This window comes from Cyanistes caeruleus, chromosome 2, assembly GCF_971803275.1.
Source record: "Cyanistes caeruleus chromosome 2, bCyaCae1.hap1.1, whole genome shotgun sequence".
Classification (NCBI taxonomy): Eukaryota; Metazoa; Chordata; class Aves; order Passeriformes; family Paridae; genus Cyanistes; species Cyanistes caeruleus.
The window spans coordinates 93,292,760-93,316,467 of NC_141702.1; the positions used below are offsets into that span (position 1 = coordinate 93,292,760).

At 40.3% G+C, this 23,708-nt stretch overlaps 1 long non-coding RNA gene across 3 annotated transcripts in view; it reads left to right on the forward strand.

Annotated features, from left to right (window-relative positions):
* The window catches only part of LOC111927605 (uncharacterized), a 142,126-nt gene that overhangs the window by 49,312 nt on the left and 69,106 nt on the right, over window positions 1-23,708 (forward strand). Inside the window, exon 1 of one of the 3 annotated variants that reach the window (XR_002863657.2) lies at window positions 7,668-7,766. The exons of the other annotated variants lie outside the window; for them this stretch is intronic. This is a non-coding gene — a long non-coding RNA (uncharacterized LOC111927605). Of the gene's footprint in view, window positions 1-7,667; window positions 7,767-23,708 lie in introns of those variants that run through there. 3 annotated transcript variants of the gene reach the window in all.

Below are 23,708 nucleotides of genomic sequence, written 5' to 3' on the forward strand. Positions count from 1 at the left end.
ATGCCAACATGGGAATGATTGTGCATGTGTCAATTACTGTATCTACTCAGCATTTTCCTATGCACAGAGCTCTTTCTGGTACCTCTGTGCATCAGGAACTTTTTGTCTGCTTTTTAAAAGCAGTGCACATATGAGAATTTTGATCCTTTTTCCCTTTCTAAGAGGAATTTTATTTTATCTACTGCTGTAGTTGGAAGGATGGTTGCTCATGTAGGGTGTAAGACTAAAGATTAGGCTTGGATATGTGCCGTGGTTTTAAAGCAGTAACTAAAAAAATTACTAGAAAACTTAGTTATTTCTTGCTGTGAGATATGGATTAGAACAAGAGCAAAACAGGTTTAAAACTTAAAAGGAATAAAGAAAGTTTATTAACAAAACTACAAGAATAAGAACACCAGAATAAACCTTCAGAAAACCCCTTTATCCCCCACTATCCAACCATTCCCTTCTTCACATGACAACATAGAGACAAAAAACTTTGGAACTTTGGTGTTTAAAACAGTCCCAATTCCTGCTAGAGTCTTTTCATCAGCCTTTGTAGAGAAAGAGAAGTCTTCTTCTGCTAATCTATGGAGTTTCTCACAAGAAAACTATTTCTGTTATAGCTTTCTATTTCTCTGATGCCAGCTGCCCGGAGATCTGTCATCAGTTGTCTCTTCCCATTTCATATCACTCTAAGGTATGGGTCAATGAGTCTAGGGATGTCATTTTTAAGGATGAGTTATTCAAAGGCAAAAGTTCTCTTCATCTGTCTCTGTGAGCTTCCCTGGAAACAGAAGTTTTTCTCTTTGCCTCTTAAAGGCCCCAAATCTTCAACTATTACTTCTCTCCTTCTATTCTAGCACCTCACTGTATCACAACTACTCCACATTTTGCTCAAAATCCACACTTAGAACACTCTATTCCTCCCAATATACTCTGTCATGAATTAAAGGAGTTTTTTTCAGAACACTGTTGTCCATCTCCATAGCTTTAACAGAAAAATATTTCAGCTTATAAAGCATCTCCTTATTCTCTCTTCCCCATCTAAAACTTTACTCTTTTCTTCACTGTCTTTGATGATTTTATAATGTCTTCTTCATGTTGATTATCCTCCTCTCTCTCTGTCTCTCTGGGAAAAAGGAGTAATCTGTAAGTCTCATCCTGGCAGTAAAAGAGTTAAAGTCTTGGAAAACTGCAGATGTTCATGTTTTCAGGTTTCAGTCCAGCAGCAGAAACTGCAAACCCAGCCAGGCCGTTTCTCTCCCCACCTCCCACCGCCCCCCTCGCCCTCTGCAGCCTTGTCCGGCCTGGAGTGGGGGAGGAGGCCGAGACAGAGCCTTGTTACCTCTTCAGAAGCCGGAAATCAAAAAGATGAAGAGAGCCCTGGCTTTACATCTTAAGGTGGTGTTCACAAGTTGATCTCACTTCTCAATGGTTAAAACCGCCACCAATTATCAGAAATGACCAATAATTGGTCAGGAGAAAAGGCTCCCATCAGCCTCCAGCAGCTTCAACTTCCCTAGCTCCCAAAGCTAACTTAAAGGTAAAGTCACCCTATGACAATATGTCATTTGTTTTAGCCAGTGACTCAATTTCCCATATGTAAAGAGGAGGTAACTCCTCTTATGATACCATTAATTAATGTTATTAATTAATTTTTTAACCACAAATAAACCCAACTGCATAAAAATCTATAGCAAGAGTGTGTGTCCTGCAGTCCTTTATTTCATAAGAGATATCTAAGGAAGACTACCTGGCTACTTTAACAGCCTAAAAGCTGTAGTATAAGGAAATATTTCGCCAGTCCTATCCCATTTTTCCAAGTAACAGCACTCTGATACAGTATGTCGGAAGGTTGCCTAATCTGAGCGGTCTGAAACAGCTGGTGTCTATATACAACAGCATTTGCTGACTTGCCCGTTTATTAAATATTTTGTAGGTATTTTTCAGTGCCTGACTACCAAAAATTCAGCTTCTGGAATTCCTTTGGAATTCTTTTCACCTACTCACAATATCTTATTACTGACATCGTACTCTAAATTTGGCCTTCAGCACAGATGCTCATATGAGATGCATCAGGCTTTACAGAGAAATTATATTCAGATATTGAAATACATAGTGAAGAGACACTTGCTACTCAGGCATGAACATCTCTAACTCTCTAAACATATGCAGTTGCCACAGCAGTTATGTACCCTACTGTGCCCTAGCAACTATGGAAAATTTATATCAAAAAGGAAATTAAAATTGGCAAAAACTGCAGCAAAAGTGATGGCAACAATATGCTGTCCTGCTACGTGTTAGTTTCAACTGTGCTGGCAAAGTGACAACAAGTTTGGAGAGAGAAAAGGAAAGTGAAACAGAGCAAAAGAGACCATAATTTGAAAGTGGAAGTAGCAGCCTCCTCTTTGGGTGAAAGAAGAAATGACATTAGCTTCTCCTCTGGTTTGAATATGGAGACATATTTTAAAACAGTATATCAAGGACAAGAACATTTTTAAAATTGAAAGGTCTTGGGTATGTGGAAAATGAGTGATCTTGTAAGATCACTTTGTGACCTTTGTACCAATTTTGTACCAAAATTGTACCAATTTACTGTAGAAGGTTTACTGTAATGTCAGCCAAACAGTATCCTATGCCTCCTATTTTCCAATCAAGTCATTCAGCAAAACCAAATTGATTTCCTAACTGAACTGCAAGGTTTGATCCCTGGATATAGAGGAAAATCCTTTCTTCAGTTCTTAAAGATTTACGAGGAAAGAAATTAATGAGGATGTCTTGAGACTTGCTGAACAAATACATAATTAGAAAGCATTTAGGGCATTATGATATCTGTATTCTCCATAAGGAATTCAGGGAAGCTAACAAATAAAAGCAAAGAGACTGCCACAGCTCCGTTTCAGTGTCTTCTTAGAAAATACACATATGGAAAGCATAAGGTAAATATGCAAATATGCATGTACCCTCTATCTCTTCTTGCTCTTTTACTCATTATTTAAGAACTAAAATAATAGTTTAACTAGGTAATTGGATCATTGGCACTAAAAGCAATTAAAAACTAATATACTCAGCTGGAACTAATGATGGAATTCTGGAGAACTCTGTATCATTCTGTCTTCAGTGTACTTTGGGATTTGAAAAACTTGTAAACTGACAAAACACTTGATAAATGATTCAACAGGAATGGTCTCAGTAACTTTATTAGTCTTTCTTTTCTTCACTGTATCTGTCATCCAGCTCTCCACACATCACCTACTGAGTAAATATACTCACTTTGCACTGGTGTATATGATAGATGGAACAGGGCAAAAAGCAACTGAGGTCCTGTGTTTGTTTATATGTTATAAACTGTAATTGATAGATCCTTTTCTGAAAGGTTATATAGACTAATAGCAGTAAAAGAACTTTTTCTTCCTATGCCTGAATAACAAAGAAGAAAGTCTTTTGTAAGATTGTTATAAAGGCCTCATGTCACCTTACTACTGGGACATCTTTTACTGTATCATAAAATCACTGTGAATTTGTGACCAGTCCCTGCAAGAAATTCCAGTTTACAGCTGGGAAATTGAAATGCTGGCATATTTACAGTAGGAAATATTGAACAATGCAGAGATTCCTGGGCTGATTATATCTGTGAGATTCAATGCAACACCTTGATGAGAAACTATTCAGGAACAGTGAAATGGGATGGCCATTTTCATGTTGCTTTATCTGATCCAATAAACCTGCCTTCCAGAAAAAAGCTCATTTGCTCGTGCACACGGACATTCTGGGAGCACACAAATTCTGGCAGAAAGCTTCACTGCCACATATATATGCCACATATATTTACATGGGAGAAAACAGTGACTGAGTAGGATGGTGTGTGACAGAAATGGTAAGCTCTGCCCCCCTCGAGGAACCTGGATACTGCTCCAGGGGTCAAAACAGAAATGTGGCAGAATGCAACCTTGCCAGCAATAAGCATCAGTTTGCTGTGGCAACACAACCAGTCATGAAGTCAGCCAAGGGCAGAATCTCTGTGGTGGTTGTGTCCTGGCCCTTTTCTGTATGGAAAACCTGTGAAGAAGAGTCTGTTGCCTGCTGCGTACCCTGTCCTTGGACACTAGTTAGCCATGATAATAACTTGCTTTATTTTCTTCCTCTTCTGCTCCTCTTCCTCAAACACAATAACTATTTGACTTATTTATCCAAATCTTTTCTAAGATATGAAACCTATGTCTTCTACCCACTTCTATAAATTGCAGCAAGTACTATAAACCTGGAAACAAGAGGTTTAACTTTCAGTTCACATGCTGAAATGTCAGCCTAGTTTAGTCAGTTAAAAGGATAGAACTGGTTTCTAGCTAATGACTAGACAATACCCCACAATTTATGATCTGACTATACTGGAGGCAGGAAGAGCCCCACTGTCTAAAGTAGATTTCCATGAAAGATTTCCTTGTTTGAGCTACAAAAGGAAAAAGGAAAAAGGATTATGTTAAATTTTAAAGAAGTGTGATACACTCGTCTTACTTCCTGGTGGCCCCTAGCCAACTCCACGGGGAGTACTGTATAAGGGGTTGCTGACAAATTCTCTCTTCAAAAGACTACAGGTGAGATTTTTAGAAGATTTACCTACATACCCATATTCAGTATAAATTTTTTAATTCATACCTAGGCAAGGAACATGATAACCATAAATAGGAGTTAAGCTCCCAGCCACTTTGCTATAGGCTCCAGTATGCCTTGTATGTGCTTACATTATCCTCAGTCACTCCTTTCCTTAACTTACATCTTTGTCAGCACATAGATATCCCCATTCTGTTCCAGAGCATCCTTGAAGATGCTTTAGCATTATTACAAAAATAAGAAAAAATGTTATTAAAAAAGGCAGCTTATTTTACTCTCTTTGCCCTTCTTTTTCTGCTTTTTAATTATTTTTTCCTCACTACACTAATCATACATAGAGGATTTCAGCTATTATACACACAGTAGTCTAATTATGGAAAATTAACTGATTTCCTCAAGAAAACTGTGTCTGAGTGACATCATATCACCAACATATTTGGCATCATGCAAGGGCATTCATCTATCCAAATAGTTATGCACAATAAGAAATCATTTTTGAATGTGTTCTATTTTACCTACTTAGATTAACACGAATCTAAGTTTACCTTGGGTTCACCTTCAAAAAAAATATCCAGGAGAGATTTCAGAGCTGAGTCTGTTAGCTTGAAAGGAGAATTTAATTTTCTGCTACACGTTCACTCCCTTGCACTGGGCAGGCACCTTGCATTGCCTCAGAGCTATCTGTGCCCCTGGGACAGAAGTATTTGTGCTGTGCCACTCTGCAGTTACACGTGGTGTCTGTCATCAGTAGACCAGCAAATACTGGGGACCGCATACATTCTTTATAGCTGAACTATTGTGAGATTTCCAAACTGATAAGGAAAGGTATCAAATACAGCCCAAATGGTATCAAATACAGCCCAAATAAAAGGTATTTTGTCTAGTGAGAACATGACTGGGCCCTTTTCATACAACTTTAGTCATTCAATAGAGGATATTTCCAGCTGAGAAAAGGTAAAGAGTCATCTACCATATGGTATGTCAGGGTAAAGTAGGTACAATCTTATCAACTTTTCAGTGTTGTTATGATCAGAACATAATTCATCCATCTATCCTCATGTACATCCCTTGCTGTCTTTTTTTTAAATAAGTCTTGTCTCAGTCTGCATTCTCTGTGCATTGTGTTTTAAACAGGAAAATCACTTTAGGGCCCCTCACTGCTTTAGTCTTTCTGTGGGAGGCAGTGATTTGACTTTATTTTTTTTTTTAATTTACTTAAGAGTAAGACCTGTAAATAAGCTGCTTTCAAATCTGTGTTCTTCTCTCACTGAAATCATAAGAATGTCACCCAGACAACTGGGTGGCAAAGATGGTCCTTTGTTTTTCTGCTGAATCTGACAACATTTCTTGTACATAACCTGTATAGAAATATGATTTATAATACCATGAGCAACTTTGAATACTTCTTTTCATTGCTGATAACCCCTGGATTTTCATCCGCAGGAGAGATGATATCCATTTGCATCTAATATTAATTCAAGTTCACAGTCACAGATGTAAGACCACTGAAAGTTTCAGAATATCGAGTTTGCACAAAAGCATTATTTTTAACACTCATTCAATTCTAACTTTCGGAGATGGGAAGAATTAATCTATTGTATTTTAGTTATTGCGCACAGGAGGTAACACTAAATAGTCTTAAATATATCCCCAAATCATAAAATCAGGGAGCAAAATAGGTTAGCCTTTCCCTAACAGGTTCTTTCTGAGATACTGTGGGTACCCATGCTATACTTCCAAAGTTATTGCCATAATGATGAGAGTGAGATCTTTTATTTTCTTTTAAGTGGCAATTTCTGTGTAGCTGCCTAGCTTCTGGGACCTGCAGCACAAAAAGCTGTTGAAAATAATTGTTGATAAAATAATGAGGAGTAGAAATACAGCAAAGGACAGAAATATCCAAGATCCTCCCTGAAGGAGGCCCTTCTGAGCTGTGATCAGTTCTTGCCCTTCTCTGGGCTGACAAACACCCCTTTTGAGTTGCCTGGCCATGCCCTGTGCCCTTATTTTACAACAGTAGGCACACTCATCACCAAGTGTATGGTTTCATGTAAAACCACAGGAAATGGTGGTTTCAGCTTTTTTAAGCCTAAAAGTGGGCAGTATTTTAAAGCTGGTTTGATTTCAAGAGAACCACAGCAGGTAGGAAAAAAGCTTTCTAACCTTCAGGGCTGTACCTTAAGCTAAAATATTGTAAGCCACATGAAGAGCCCCAGATTCATGATTGATAATAATAATAATAATAATAATAATAATAATAATAATAATAATAATAATAATAATAATAATACCCACATTTTTGGCAACTAATTTGTGATTTATTAGTACCAAATTTGGATACTACTGACCTTGGCAAAACAAAAAAAGGTTGTTAATTCAGTCAAGGCTACATTTCACATATTTTATTTGGCATTCTCCCATAGGCTGCTGCAAATCAAAGGGCAAATCTGGAAGCAAGAGGAAGGCGCTGACTCACTAGTTAACTTGTTTCGAATTTAGCAACTTCGTTCTGGGGCCCTCCAGCCAGAAATTTCTCTAAATTCAAAGCTGGAGGGGGCTTTAGAAGGCTGTAAGGTTTATTGCCAAGTTTTCACAGACGACTCTTAGTGAATTGGTGACTTCAGCACTCGGATGGACGTTTGGAGCCCAGGGTGAGCTCCTACCTCTATACAGGCTTTACAAACCTGATCAAAACCTTCCTGGCTCTTTGTATTTCTGCTGTGGAAGGCTAGAGAAAGGGGACGAGGACAAGGGCAGTGCATGTGAAAGGAAGATCGTTCCAGAAGATCGCCCACGGTGTTCAGTCCCGGCGCGACCGCGCTCGGCCGGCCGGTGCTCCAGCCGGAGCTTTGGCTCCCGCCGTGCCCGCAAAGCGCAGCCACAGAACTGCTGGCCTTCTTGGAAGGCGGGACAGCACAGCAACACAACCGAGCCAGCAGCTCCCCGGCTTTGCCAGCGAGCAGCGGGGGCTCCGGGACTGCCCCAGGACAGGCGGCGAGGGAGCCCCGCCCTGCCCCGGCGGAGCGGGGCGGGGAGGGCAGGGCAGGGCAGGGCGGGCTGTGCCGCCCGGGGGCGGGCTGGGAGCATCGCGAGTGACCGTCGGGGGGACAGCGCCGGCTGGCCCTGGCAGCGGGGCACAAAGAAACTTTGGAGACCTTCAGTACCATACAAGGGTGAGTGATTCCAACTCTTCTGTAACAGGAAGGAGGATGTTGTGGGTGCGTTTTCATGTTCCGAAGAGTGTAATGCTTGTTTTGCTTATTTTCATCAATGCAATCTCAGAAGTGTTGCTCAAATAGAAGACCTGTACTAATTTGCCAAGAATGATTTGCAAGTTGCCGTTATGAGGTGTGAGGTGAGATAGGAAAAGAAAAAATTATTTCTGCCAAGCTGCAGCAGTGTCCCAGGTGCTCAGCAGGGCCTGGATGCTCAGGTGTGCTCCTTGTCACCCTGAGCATGGCAGGAACAGGTGAGGAAAGAGGGTGTCAGGAAGGGCAGGTGGTAGGACTCCTGCCCCACTGGTTTTATGGAGTAATTTGGCTGTGGCAGAGTTTGGCATAGTTCTGCTAGTTGAATATAGAGTTGCTGTTGGTCTCAGTTGGATGCTTTTGCTCCAAGTCCGTTTGGGACTGGCCTAAAGGCCAGTACTTGTTAGCAGTTGTAAGTAGCCAGCTTCTAGGTGTAATATATGTACACTGGGTTTTGGGAGAGTGGGGAGAAGAGGCTCTCAGCTCTTCTGAGACCACTTTTTAGATTAACATAGGCTGCTACTGGAAAAAATATTTTGCCTCCTGCCTGCTGCCTTCAGCTTTATAAACTTCTTTGTAGGTCTTCCAGAATGATATAGATTCCCAGTTGCATTACAGGTCTTAGGATGACTCTCCAAAGTACAATAATAAGGTGTGAAAAGTGTGGATTTGTGTATGCAAGTTGCTTCCTGTCAGTGGTACTGAGTGGGATCTGAAGCCTGACTAGGTTTTAACCTGAGATGCCACTGATCTGGTCTGGACACTGATCACCAGGTCTAGACTCAGGCTCCTTCAAAGAGCCTCACACCTTAAATCCCAGTGCTCTCTGTCATCTTCCATTTTCTTTCCCAAGATCCATTAAACCTAAATTTACTGTAAGGTTTTTGAATTATCCTTTTGTCTGTGCTTGGTTGTATAAGGGCTGGCTTTGACATGTGTTGCATGTTTTAAAGCAAGATACTACCTTTCTACAAAAGTAGAAATGCACCTGTCTGCGTAAACACCTGTGTTCTTGGCTTTTCTCTTAAAAATCATAGTGCTGTGATTAGGGTAATTAGCTGCATTTCTGGGATTCCCTACTTGTTTGAAGCTTGGGAACTCAAATTGCTTAGCACCTCATGGACTCAAATCCTTTCAAGTGACTTGAAATACCCAACTTTGGATGTGTGGTTTTGAAGTGGGGCTTTGGCTTCTTAAAAGCCCTGAGATCCTAAGATATGTTGTTACTTTATTACTGCACAGAGAATTTTAAAATCCTACCTCTTTGTCCAAGGACCTTACCATGTAGCACTGAGGCCAGCTTTCACTGAATCCAGTGAAAATCGTTCTGTTAAACTCAGTGGTAGCTGGCTTAGCTCTGGCTAGTAAAAGCACTCAAGAGAATTATCTCTGTAGAGACCAATGGTATATTATAGCTGTAAAATTTTGGGTCATTTCAGACACAAAACATTTTGGGTCTGCACACTGAGCACCACCTTAGATAAAAGTTATTTGGTGATTTCCATGGTAGAAATCTTTGCTCTTGCAGCAAAGGTGGACTTTGTAGCAAAGGAGTATTTGTTTGGAGGATTTTTAGTTCCCTCAGTGAGGGAAGCAAGAAAGTAGGTCCTTGTGTGTTTTCTTATGCAACCTTGAAATTACGCTAAAGAAATTCAATTTTCGTTAAGATATTTCTCCCCCACATTCATTTTTTTGCATTCTTCCCCTGAAACTGTCATTGCTGTCTGAAACTCCTGATGACTCCCATGGGTCACGGGTCCTTTCTCAGTGGAGAAAAAACATGGCATGTGACTTTCTTCACCATCTTAGGGAAATTAATGAAATTGGTCACCAACATGAACAAAGATGTGAATGCTTTAGGGACAGAAGTAGAGAAAAAGTATGAGGTACAGCTCTGAGATGATGAGGGTGATTCAGGTTGAAGGAACAAAATTCACTGGACTCCAGTTTCTCTGACTGGTGAACCTGTCTGTGGGCTTCATCACCTGCAGGGCAAGAGCAGATGAATCTCACAGGTGTTATATGATGGTGTGCAGCCAGACTAAAGGTCTTAGCAGGAGGTTCATTGACATGAATCAGGGTCTTGTTACTTAAATAATTTGAAGTAGTGCCATGCTCACAGCTGTTCCTCCATCCCTAGTTCAGTAAGCACTTTGCCAGTGCTCCTGAGGGACAGCTTGTGTCTCTCTCCAGTGCACTGCTGCTCTGCATGGCTCCAACACAAGCACCACTGCCTCTGATACCCAGAGCTCTGGGTGCTGCTTCCTGTGTGTCAGCAGTTGGCTCTGCCTTCAACATCGTTCTAAGCTGAGGTAAATGGCTTATACAGCTTGGGTTATTTCCAGCCAGAAATAATATTTTTGTCTTCTGAATGTAATCACCCAAAATGTGGTGTCTCCACAGGGCCTGGAGACCACCATCAGTTGGTGCTTTGGCTGAAGTATTAGTATTAAAAGGATGGGTCTAAAGCTTTGGAGGCGTGTGAAGTGGTGGAAATTAGTGGAAAGGTTTGCATCTTTCTAGAAGCCAGTCTGTTCACTGGCAAGAAAGAAGATACTGGGCTGTATTTGGGGGCTGACACCATGGCTTTGATGAAAAGCAGAAAAGGCTCTGCTCTGGTGTAGTCTTCTCTCCCCAGTTGTTCAGGTAATCAAGCCTCTGCTCAGAAGGAAAAATGGACTGGCATAGCCTAGCTATCCCCTAGTGACTTAAAACCAACCAAACAAAAAAGCCTTGGAGAATCTTTGTCTTTGAGGAGATGTGTTACATAAATTGCAAATTTTAAAACAATCATTTTTGCTATGCTGATATATGATCTTGCAGAATCTGTGTGATTGTACCTCACCATGACCTTGCTGCTGGTGAACTTGTAAGCAAAGTGAGTTGGCTTCTATAAAATTGATGGTGTGTTTAAAGATGAGCAGTATTTAAAAGCCATGTTTATTGGACTATATCCATGTGTGGAGCACTGTTCCTTACATTACAGCATCTGTAAAATGGAAATATCTCCCTTCCTTTGAAACTTGCAGCAGGCCAACTTGTAGGTTTTGGGTTTTGATTTATACCTAAGATTTTTTGATGGATGGTGGTATTTAAACATTATGCTTCTTAGATACATACAGTGAATGTGGCAGAAAACAGGTGTAACTGTAACACTTTCTGTGAATCATCCCTAGACTGAGACTGCCCTCTCTTGGAGGCCATAAGTTGCTTTTATTATTTATTTATTTTAATTTTTTTTTCCCTGGAGTGGGGGCTTGGTTCTCCTTCTGGAGAAATCACCAGAAAATTTCAAAATAATTCAAGATACTTGCTGCTGTGTTCAGCCTGGGGTAGACAACTGTCTTCTAGGTGTTGGAGTATTTTCTTTAATTTTTTATTTTCCTTTAGAAACAAGGAATATTGATGGAAGATTAGAAATAAATCAACCTTCTGAAGCATTTGTTTTGAATCTAGCAAGAGTAGAGTTCCAAGGAGCCAAAGGGATGTAGATGACCAAACCTTGCTGAACTTTGGGAGGTGTTTCAATGTCATAGGATGTCAATGCCATAGGAAATCTTGCTCTGTGTTACTATGCAGTGTCCTAAGCACTGCATACATAAAAAGTGTTCTAGCTGATCATATATGATGATTTTGAATTGCATGCTACTTAAATGTTTCAAGTAACATCTTTTTAGTAATATGACCAGGGTAACAAGAAGATATAAGGACTAAAAGTTTTCTTTTGCTCAAATAATGCTGAAATATTTGTTTAAATTAAGCTAGGCTGACAAATTGGTCTAGACCTTTTTATCCAGCCTCATTCTGGTACCTAAACCAAAAAAGATATATTTTATTCATCTGTCAAGGTTTTAAAAAAATAATTTTCTCCGGTGATTTAGCATGACAAAAACTTGATGTGGCTGAGAACACTCTGCTGTCCTGCTGTTAAAGCCTGGATTGACAAATTTTGGTGAGCTGCTTATTATTTGTTTTAGGGAGAAGACAAATTTTAATGTTTCTGCTGGCCTAGGAGCAAATCCATTTTACTTTACTACAATACTCCCCTGAAGCCTGATTTTTACCTAATTTCATGGGATATCCTGAGGCCAGAGGAGGGATTCTTGATATTCTGATCCATGTTCCTGACCAAATCAGCATTGACATTGAGAGTAATCCAACAGGCTTGTAGTCAGACTTGTAGGAGGGAAGCAATCCAGACAGGGCTGAAGGTAGCTCAAGGAAGCCACAACAGCTCTAATTAGTTTTACTTCACTTGTTTTCAGGGGCATCTGCTCAGAGTGAGCCTACCTGCTTTCAGGTTGAAGACTTCAAGGGGCCAAATTAGTTTTTTGGTTTCTCTATGGTCACATTATTGGTTGGGCACTTCATAGTAAAATCTGGACACCTAGGATTACCTCAGATCTAGTGTCTTTGCTGAACAAAGGTTCACTCAAGCCATTAGCTGTCACATATTCCCAGGAGTGTTCTTCAGCTCACTGGATTGGTATGTGCTGTTGGTTTTGCTACAGGAATTCCAATGGAGAAAATGCTTTCTCTTTTCCCAGGAGAAAAAGGAAATTAATTGATTCATATTTGTTGGCTCACCAAGATCGCAGCAGCCTTCAAAGATGTCCAACTTAAAAAAGAATATTCTGAATGTGTCTTTGTGAAGACTAACTTTCCAAGGATGAAATACGTTATCTTCTGTCTTTTTCCTGTGCAACTAGCAATTCCTCTGTCTATTAAGACCAGAAAATTCTTAATTTATTTTTTTTCCTCTTACCCCCACAAGTGGATATCTGAGAACATTCTCCCATGGTGGTGGGAGCATGTTCCTTCCAGAGCCTGTAGGGGGTGGAATATTATTTTGGCCTCAAACCTTAATTCAGAGGTGCTGAATAAGTAGCTGCTCTAATAGCAGAAGCTTTAAGAGCATACTTCCTTAAGATGCTTTAAACTTTTGGCTATGGTGGAACAAATCTTTTAAGTTCAGTTGTTCTCCTGAACCCTGGCTAATATCAAAATTGGAACAAACGCTGTTCTGATTGAGTACAATCTAGAATAGCTGCTGGAAAATCTGGCTTGAGCTTTGAATTTATGTGGGCTTCAGTTGCTTGTAGCCAGCATGGTATTTCAGCATATAAAATGGAAATAAGTAGTCAGTCAGTTTTTGGTAGAAATTAACACATCTCACTGCCTTTTGAAGACTAGGACAGCTTGTAATGATTTATATAGAGATATCTTGTGTTCTTCTGATGTTTCCAGATCTGGGGCTTGTGGCTTTTAACCAGTGAGCTCTCAGCATATTTCATGTGAGACAAGTCTTTAAACTTTTCCTCTTGTCTCCCTTTTCTTGCTGGAGAGGAAAATCATCAACACAGGAAGACCAGGGTGTCTTTTAGCTCCCACTCCACTGATGTACTGGGGCTGGTACAGTTGCACCAAAGTTCTTTTTCCTCCAGTGCCCTCTTCAGCTTGGGGACAAGGAGCAGGATGGAGAGGACACGAAGGTAGCAGCCTAGTAGGGACAGATTTCCTAGCTGGGAAAGATTGCTCTGGGAGACACAGCAGATGACAATTCCCTTTGGTAGTACAAGGACAACAGACAGGTGCTTTTGGCCTTCTGGAAGTCAGTGCCCTTTCATTCTCCTTGTTTTTTATAATACATGAAAAGGACAGGTCAGGAGAAGGATTTGAGTGGAGCACAGCTACAGATCGTGCTGTGAGGTAAAATGTGACACCTTGTTTCCTGTACAGCCCCTGTCTAATGGTGTGGCTTAAGTCTGGTTGCACTCTGTCCCTCTTTGAGGTACTCAGGCTCTTTCTTTTTCCTGCATATTGTCAGGACTCTTACAAGAGCCTAATATCCCTGAGTTCTCTGTCAAATTGTGATTGGAACTGAGCAGATATTTATTTTAAAAGGGAAAATAAAACCCAAAGCCTCTTTGTCAAGAGAAGTAAGAAGAACATCAGAAATTACTGAACAATCTGCTGCTATTTCAAAAATGTAGTAAGATTTTTTTTCTTAACAGTTTTTTTTTTCTTTTTTTTTTTTTCTTCCAACTCAGTGGTCTCTTTGTGTCAGACTGCAGAGAAAACATATCCAAAAATCCTAAGGCAGTGTCTTTAACAATGATGATTCACACATGTTCCAAAAACATACGTAAAAACACATGTGAAGAGTGGAAAGTACTTAGTAGAGCCCTGTGGGGCTAATTAACAAGTCAATCACCAGAAGAGTAGCAGAGTCAATGATGATTTAATCCAATTGATCTCTGATCTATTTTGCTTCTTGCTTACCTACTGTAATGATCCTTGTATTTGCATGTCTGGGGTCAGCCTGGGGTAAAAGAGTGCTTGCAGTGGCTATTGGAGAGCCACATCCAGGGTGACTGGCTGCTTCCAGCCAAAAAGAATCCTAGCTAAGTTCCTCCTTTGCTCTCCCTAAATGAAGCATGAATCTGAATGTACCTCATTTTCTCAGGAAAGCGAGTTGGGATTTTGGGATCTGAGGTATTTCCCCTTCTGTGAAATTTGATGGAGATCTGCTAGCTCAAATTGTATGAATGATTAGTAATTTTGAGATTTGAAAATACTAGCACCAGAGATGAACAGACTAAACAAAATATATGTTACTTTTTTAGAAACAAGGGAAAACCTAGCAGAGCTCAGACATCCTCTTGTAAATGTTCTTTTGGTTTTTTAATTTTTTAGTTTTACTGGAAACTGAGAAATTAAAGCCATTTGACTCTGATATACATGCAAATGCAGAACCAAGCTTGGAAATTTATGGGAAAGGTGGAGCATTCTCTTTGTTCGGCCTCTGAAGCTGTTCCCCAAAAGGTGGCAGTCTCTGCTAGCAGGAATGTGTCTCTCGCTGGAAGATGGATGCTTTTCCTTAAGGTTCATTCAGTTCAATGTTCTGCATTGGCTGGGTTTTTTCCCTTCCTCTCCTTCCTCCATAACCTTTATCTTTCAAATGACACCAGCAGCCTGCATATTTGACAAGTATTTGTCTAGCACTGTAAATGCACGCAGACCTAAAAATGACCTTTGAGTTAAACCAGAGCAGATTCCCACACAAAAAGGAGTTAGTTTTAGTTAGGTTTTTTTTCCAAAGCTGTGTAAACAAAAGTTATTAGAATGCATGCCATGAATGCTTCATCTCTGCCTCTGTGTCTGGGCTTCCACAGCTTTTTAAAATGTCATCACAGCTATAGCCATTCCCTAAAAAACATGCCAAAGGCCTGGACCTGTACTCTCCAGTTATAGGGAAAGCTTCCTAGTTTATTCAGTGTTCCCTTAGCTTGGGGTGAGACCTGAAGGACTTGAAACCATCCCTGTGTTGTAATTCAGGTCCTGTGGAACTGGGACTCTATGTTTTGCTAGTGGAGCTGTGTTTATTTGCCAGCCTGGACTCTACTTCTCCACAAGCCCAGTTTTTCCTGAACCAGTGCTGGGCCTGACAGCAGTAACAAGGCTGTGGATCTTCCTGCAAAATCCAGTCAGTGGTCACTATGGGACAAGGGGGAATGCATTTCATACTCTGATGTTTCCACTTCTTTACACACATGATTGAAGAGCTCAGTGAACCTAGAGAATGGAGTGGAAAATGCAGAAGCAGATAATTCTGCCCTTCCATTTGAGGACAGAAACCCAAGTTTACCTCCTGGGACACTCAAAGGTATGTGCTGGTTATTCCTTAAAAAAAATGGAAAAACAGACTTTCCAGAATGGATCTTCTGCACTCAGGAGCCTGACATTATATTTTAGGCCCTTTTTGATGTAGGGTTAAACTAACAAGTGTATTCTAGGGACAGTTTCACTGCAACTGAGCTTTCTACTGTGCAGGCTCTCTAAAGTAGCTTTGTCTTTACAGCATGACAATTTCTATGCTGGTTTGGTTGGAACAAAAGGATCTTCATAATAATAATAATTCAAACTACCATGGTACCATTAGAAATATGATTTAACTAATCTGTTTATATCAGATTATGTATTATATATATAATATCATATATTATGGGCCTGTTTTTAGATTGTCTTATCTTTTTTAAAAAGAAATTAATTGGTTAAAAAATCTGACTCAGCCTCACTAAAAAATGATATGACTTGGAATGAGACCTTGAATTCCTGGATTTTTTTTTTTTTTTTTTTTTTTATGATGCAGAGGGAATTTGGGACTGTGGTATTATTTTTTTTTTAAGAATGCATTTATTTGTTTGCCAGACCCTGAGGAAGTGATGAGTATAAAACCCAGCTTGCCTCACTACTGATCTTTGGAAGGGTCTTTGGTTCCACTGTTTTCCACTGCATTAAGGCTTCACAAAATGGGATTAGTAGTCAAAAGCCAGCAGCACAGAAAACATCTAAGGGCATCTGATCCACATCAGGGAAGGTAGATTAGAGCTAGAGAAGATTCAGATTGCAGAAACGGTAATTGTCAAAGGCATCAAACACCTTCTGTACCGCAAATAGGTTTGGGACTTCCTTTCTTGGGAAAGAAGCTACTAAGAAAGGATGGACACCACAAGAGTCTTGTGGTGCCACAAGGAAGGAGAAGATGAAAAGGGATTTTCTTGCAGCTGCTTATAATCAGAGATCCAGGGAATGTGAAAAATTTTAGTGGGTTTGGGATTTAAAGCAAGGGAACGTGGTTTGTAATGTCATCTAAGCAGTTGTGCAGAGGCTATGAGAGGTACGAGAGCTTCACATGGGTTCAGGAGTGTGTGAATTGTGCTGATCCTGGCAAAGTAATCTGGTGAGGTGCTGTCACATGCTTGCACTAGTCTTGCTTTTTTCCCTCATTGTCTGGTATTTGCCAGTGTCAGATTAACCCAGGTTGCAGAGAGTGATGTGACCTATCTACTGTGTATGTCAATGATTTTTAAATGCTGCAATAACTAAACTTCATGTGGACAGGAATCAGTTTGAAAGCCAAATCTTTAAAGGTTCTCTTTGTCTTTAGGCAGTCATGACTTCTAAGTAATTTTTCTCCTTTCAGAGAAATTTCACAGATACAGAAGGAAATTGGATGATCTGGATTATTTCATAATCACTGTAGAGTTTGCTTCCATTTATTTTTACCCTTTCCCCTCTTGGCTTGGCACACTGCAGTTTCTCAATAGGGGTCAGGTTCTAGGAGATGAATATTCTAACTTCCATAGAAAGCTTTCTGGAGGCATTTGGCAGAGGAAGAAAAAAAACCCTTAATTTTTTCAATTTATTTTGTTCCTTTTTTTTTTTTTTTTTTTTTGTGGGGGGGGAGTTTTGTTTTGTTTTGTTTTTTGTTTTTTTTTGAGAGAGGGGTCCTCTTTTATTTTATTTTTTTTAAAAACTGATCACATTCTGGAGCATTTACTTTGTTCATATCTGAATTACACCAAAAAACAAGGATAAAAAGGAACATACAAAGAAAACCTCCAGCGAGTAGCTTGTTCCTCTCCTGTGGACAGAAGTACCATGACCACATTGGCCCTGCACATGTTGCAAAGATGCTTAAATGCAGACAAGCTCCTACTGTCATTAAAATAGTTCTTGAATGTGCTTCAATTAAAGCTTTTAAAAACTCTCATTGTTTTTCTTTCCTCAGTTAAATTTCTGGGGGTTTCTGTCAGCTGACATTGGGAGACCCATTGAAACACTGGAAACCTACTTGGTCAGATGCTATCTAAAACTTGCTGGAGGGGTGGAATGATCAGTAGTCTTCATTCTGAAGACTTTTTGTGTAAGCTGGATGAAAATTACCCTTCTTAAAACAATAAATAGTTCAACAGCAAACTAGCCCAGGCATAAGGCATTAATACACTTACAGAAGTATAACCTTTTGTTGTTGTTTTATTTTTATAATCTACTAGGGAATAAATTTCCTAATCAGATAAGGAAAGGAATGAATGTTAAATGTGCATTGCTTTAAAATAGACCTGGAGTCTTAGTTTCTTTGGATCTCTGTTGCAAAGATGTTTGGATCAAAGCTTATTTCTTTAATGACAAATAAATTGCACTAAATAAAATTATATGCCTTTCATGAAGATTCAAAGACACAGCTTGTCAGCCATGCAAATATTTTGGCATATGCATTACAGGTTTCTTCTGGGCTGGGCAACCTCTAATTTAATTTAAGAAATGAGTGGGGGAGAATCATATTTATAATAATAAAATCACTGTTTTAGAAGAAAAGGATAGGAGCCTGTTTACTGCCTTTGGTGGGCTTTAGATCAGAAGCAAAATTATCACAGTTATCTCTAATGCCCTTAAAATTATTGTAATAAATTTTCTTTTCTTCTCTTCAGTGGCCACATGGAAAATCTTGTAATCTCTGCTAATTTTGAGGCAACAGTTTCCCTGACTTTATTAGAGGCTTTCCAGAACTGTGTTAATGAAACAATGATACAGGTTGGGTCTAATAATGATCTGCCTTGGAGGTTAATGGCATTTGGCTCGCAGCCTCCAAGTAATAGGGTGCGTGTGCACTCGGTGCCTGGGTGTAGCATTACTGATTCACTTTGGTTTACTCCAGGCCCTATGAGCATCATCAAAACATTTGGCTCTTCCTTCTTCAACCCCAGAGTAGCCCCAGGTGTTTGAGGAGAAGCAAGATTTTGCCAAATGAGTGTAACACATCTCAAAACAGAAATGGGATGAGAAGAGCCTTTCCCCTGCTCTTCCTCCAGGCCACAGCCTGCCTGGCATGCCTGGTGCCATTCTCTTTCCTGGTGCTCTTCTCCGTTGCCTGGTGCAAGAGTGCAGCTGGGCACAGAGTTGTGCTTTGCTGTCCTCTCCCCTGCCCCACTCTCCTGGGAAAGTGGTAGCCTAGGCTGTGCCACTTCTTCTACATGCCAAGGAGAGCTCAGCTTTGACAATTAAACCTCGAGGACAAAGGAGCTGAAAGGCCATGGGAAGCAGGTGACAGCAGCCTGTTCCTAGGGCTTGGAGTGATTACAAGTGAATTTGCTTCAGCCATAGGGTGAGAAGGTACAAGGTGGAGGCAGAAGCAGAATGGCACAAGATAGCACGAGGCAGGACCTGTCCCCAGTAACACTGGTGTGGTTGTGGTGGTGCATGGCTGCATGCACCGAGGTAGGGTCCATTCACAAATGTTACATTTTTTGGTTCTTGTATGACTGTTGGTACTGCATAGAGAGGTAGCAGCCTGTAAATACTGAATAATATGGATGTGTAATTAGCTCAAACCTGGAAGAGGGGGCATTCTGTTTAGCTGAGGTATGCTCCCTCTGTAAGAGAAAGCAGCCCAGAGGCTCAAGAGCAAATTTTATATACAATTTCCCTAGGTTACATATCAAACCCTCCCCCAAATCCTGCTATAATAGAAACAAGGAAACTGAAACTGAAACACCTACTTATTGCATTAACACAGCCAGACAGTCCTGGGGCTATGAATTAGAGCACCGAGTGCATATGCTGCTGGGTGGGAATGATGCTGCTCTTGAATGAGACACCACTGCCTGCACTCTGAATTTCGGAGTTAAGGAACCCAAGTGCTGCCCTGCATCTGGTAGAAAAGGGCCAAGAAGAATGAATACAGGTCTTGTTCTCACCTGATGAATTTTGCATGTGGGTAAACAGGCCTTCGATGCCAGCACTCATTTCAGACAATGCAGTTGTTATCACATGGAATATGAGGAGAATGAGAATTTCTGTACTACAGTTGCTTAACTAAGAATGACTTCCAGGGTGAAATGTCTCCACTGTGCTCAGGGAAGGGCAAACAATAATTATTTAATAATAATAATAATTTAATAATAATAACTATTGTGTTTGATGTTTGTCTAGCAGAGTAATTTCTTCTTGTGCTATGATTTTTTGGTTTATTCGTGCTTCAAATGGGAGCTTAATTTAGCAGACATATAACAAAGTCTTGTGGTGATGCTGTCTTGTCCAGTGATTAAAAACAGCCTCTTACATGGGAGGAGAAACTATGAGTTTACTGTGAAGAACAAATCCTTTAAATGCTATCCAGGAAAGGATAGACAACTGATTGGGAGTGAAGAATATTAAAATATCATCACTGTTGTGTTACAGGTCCTGTCCCAATACTTTCTTCCTAAAACTTCAGTTCCTGAAAAGAATAAAGATGCTGCTCCTGTGAGGCTGCTGCTGCTCTGTTCTTCAGATGCACTGATGTCTGAAAGGGTGTCTCTAGCCAAGACTGAGGTCTGCAGGCTAACTGCGTGGAAGACCACGTGTGCCATGGGATGGAGGGGGCTCAGGAAGCCAGAGGCTATTTCTGGCTCTGTCAAGGTTCTGGTGCATGACCTGGGGAAAGGCACTCGGCCTCTCCCTGCCTGTATTTCCTTTCCTGTTTATTTAGCCTGCAAACCCTTCAGGCAGAGTATTCTCTGACTGCTTTCAGTATTGAAAGTCTATTTCTCCTTTACTCGGAAGGAGGGCTATGGCCCTTAATGTGTGATAGTGGATAAATTAATAGATGTGGAGTCCTTCATGATCCCAGTCAGGGATTTGCCTTTGAACAATGAATACATTTACTCTTTCCTGTGAATAATAGATGGTTCACTCCCTCATGACTCTTCTTTTCCCCAGTTGAATTACCTCAATCTAAGTTCCAGAGAATTATTAATATAGTAGCCATTGCATATTTTTTTAAAAAGTCAGAGTAAACGTGAGAAGGCAAAATGCTGAAACATTTTGTTGCATATAGGTACCTCTTGATTATTAGAGTGCTTTATGAAACATACCTGTTGTATGGAGTAGTGACAACAACTTATGTACAAGTCATTTTCCCCCCATCTGTTTATCCCAAATCACCTAAATCCATTCCTTTCTTCACCTCTGGTGCCTTCTCTAACATCCTGTATAAAGTTTTCTGCAATCCCAAGTTGCTCTGCCCTGGTATTCCACAATGTGTCCCATACTTCTGGGCAGCAACCCCCCTCCATCCAAAAGACATTCTAGTGTTGATCCATCTTGATGGGTTTCATGCCTGGATATGGGGCCTGAAGCCCTGCTGGGACAGTCCCAGCAGGGGTCTAGGTAGAGTCTCTTCTTCTTAATTTGGTTTCCTGCCCTAGTGCCTCTGTATTCCTTTAGAATTGTGAAGATCAGGCTGTGATGAGCTCATGGTTCCTGTGACTAGCCAGGGCTGACTATTACTAGGGCTTCCCCATCTGCCACCATGTCTCTATGCTCATCTGAGTGCGTGCAATGGGTTTTTTATCACAAAACCTAACACTGAGGTTTTCTTTTCCACTTCTTGAATAGCTACAGGAAAAAATGTGAGTAAGCAGGAAAACCCAAATCTGTAGCTGTTTGATTAATGGCTAACCAATGTGCTTAGTGTCTGAGAAATACATGTATCACCCTTGTCAAAACTATATAGCAAAACCCATGGCAAACCAGCATAACTACTTCTCCGTATTAGCAATTCTGCTCTTCCTCGCTAATTTTTTTTTAAACATCATTCTTCAAACCGTAAGTACAAAACCATAATTAGTACTCAGAGCAGATACAACAACTTCAAAAACAGAAATCAAGCAATAAACCCTGGGGCAACATAACCATGTCTTGGTTATCACGGGCATGTTATACACACAGTAATGATATACGGAAGTGTATGGCTTCATGCAGAGATGAGATACAAGGCATTTATGAAGGTTAACACAATTTCTGCACAAAAATTGAAAAATTGATGATGATGGCAACAAACTCCCAGTTTTGTCCTTGTTGTGAGTTAGGTTGCTTATCCTGCTAGTTATTTGTCAGGCTGTTTTCTATATCAAGGTGAAAGCTGCAGATTCCCTCTTTCACTTCTGTGTCATTTAGTTAGCAAATTCTTCTACAAGCTACCAACCTCCTTGTTTGCCTGGGCAAAAGCCAGACCTGATAACAAATGCTTTTCACCCTCAGCTTTTGCAGAGATGGCTTCTTTTCCAAATAAAAAACTGAGCTGGAAGAAAGACTCACAATTTGTTTCTTTCTCTTCCATGTGATGCTGGGCAGTGGTTGCGTGTCTAGCACAGAGCAGCCTTTTATGAAGAAGTGCTTGCTTCAATTTGAGCCGCCTGAGCTGAGGGCTATGCCCAGTCAGAGCTTGTGCAAAAGCTCGGTGTGGACATACAAAAGGACCAGTTGACTGCAAGCCAGAATCTGATAATGACAGTTGGTATCTTTGGTCTTGTCCATGCTAAAAAACAACAACAACAATAAAAAAAACAAACAAAACCCAAAAAACCCAAAACCAACAAAAAACCCCCCACAGCCTTAACTGTTCCAAAGGATTGTATTTTATGCAACCCACAAATACAGTTGAATTGGTAGTGTCAGTATTTGGTATTAGGGTATCTTTCCCATTATATGAAACCATGAAGGAATACTAGTGGAAGACACCTAAATGAAGCTTGGTACATGTCCTTGTAGCAATGGTCTCAAACAAATGCAGTGACACAGTTACAGTGACTACCTGTTAACCATGGATGACCCTGTGTGGTGACATTACGTACAAAGTACCTACAAAGCCTTTGAGTGAAACCCACCCCAGACACAGTCATTCCCCTACCCCTTTGGTGGGAAAGGAGCTGAGTGTGTGCTGCTCGGGTAGGGAGTGGAAATCCAGCTCTGCCCCATCAAGGAGTCTGAGAAAGGAATGAGTGGAGATGAGGATGAGATCAAAATGTGTTACTTGGGGAGTAATGTAAACTATGATCATAAAATTTGATCCTGAAACATAATCTGGAAAACAAAAACTATGTTAATAACAATGCTTTGAGGTACAAGGGAAAGGAGGAATGGGATAAATGACTCTGTTGATTCATAAAAATCCAAACAAACCAAAAACCCCAAACTTGTGGTTTTTTGGTGATATTATTTTCCAAGTGCAAACACTTAAGAGAGGTGTTAAAGCAACTCTGTGAGGTGCCCTGTGCCAGAAGCCTTCTGTTCTCTTCCTGAATGGGAATTAGTTATGTTGTTCTGAGTGGTTGTAGAGGCATACTACAATCTTTTCCCTCAGAGAACTTGTTATTTGTGATATTCAGGGTAAAGCAACAGCTCTTCAAAGTGAAGATAAAACATAGATAAAGATATCTTTCCACCTGCGACCTTATTATCCCACTCTGTATCTTTTAGTCTCTGTTTTGGCCAGGTTGTTTCTAATTGCTTTTTCATTCTACTGATAAAATAATTTGTGTGTATAGTTGAGGTTTCTGAGCTGAAAACTGATGTCTAGCACTTTTTTCTTTTTTTTTTTTTTTTTTCCCATGAGAATGTCTTGCTTTGTGGTTGCTTGAGGAAGTTGACTTAAGCAATTTAAAATGTAGTCGTGGCTTACTTAGAAAGAGACACTGGCTGTTAACTCAAAAATATATGCCTAAATATGCCAACAGGTGCGAAAACTGCTAATCACATGATGTCTGCAGGAAACCTATTAACCATAGTGTTTGGGTTAAAGACGGGTCATGCTGATAATTAAATAAAGAAGGTTTTTTTTTTTGCCATATTTTTTCTTTCTCCCCTCCCTGTTCTATGTTTCTGTGTTCTAGAGCTAATATGAAAGGTTGTGACACTGATTAAAATCAGAGACAGTCATAGCTGTAGTAGGAACAAAAATAGCGGTGTGAGGTTAAGCAGATGTCAGCATCAGTATGAACTTCTGTGTTCTTTCAGGTCACAGCTTTTCAAATACTTCTCTATGTATTGCAAAAATAAATCTCTTGAAAATGTAGTGTCTAGAGGTCTGATGTAAGGCACCCCTTGGGTTTGGTTTCTAGGGCTAGGACTTTTCTTTCTCACTGTAAGGAAAGAGCACACACACACAAAAAATCTTTAGGGTAGATTCCAGTATTAATATGGAGGGGCTTTCTTCTATACTATGTGGTCTATCAGGTCTGCAGTCTGAACATGTAAGTACAT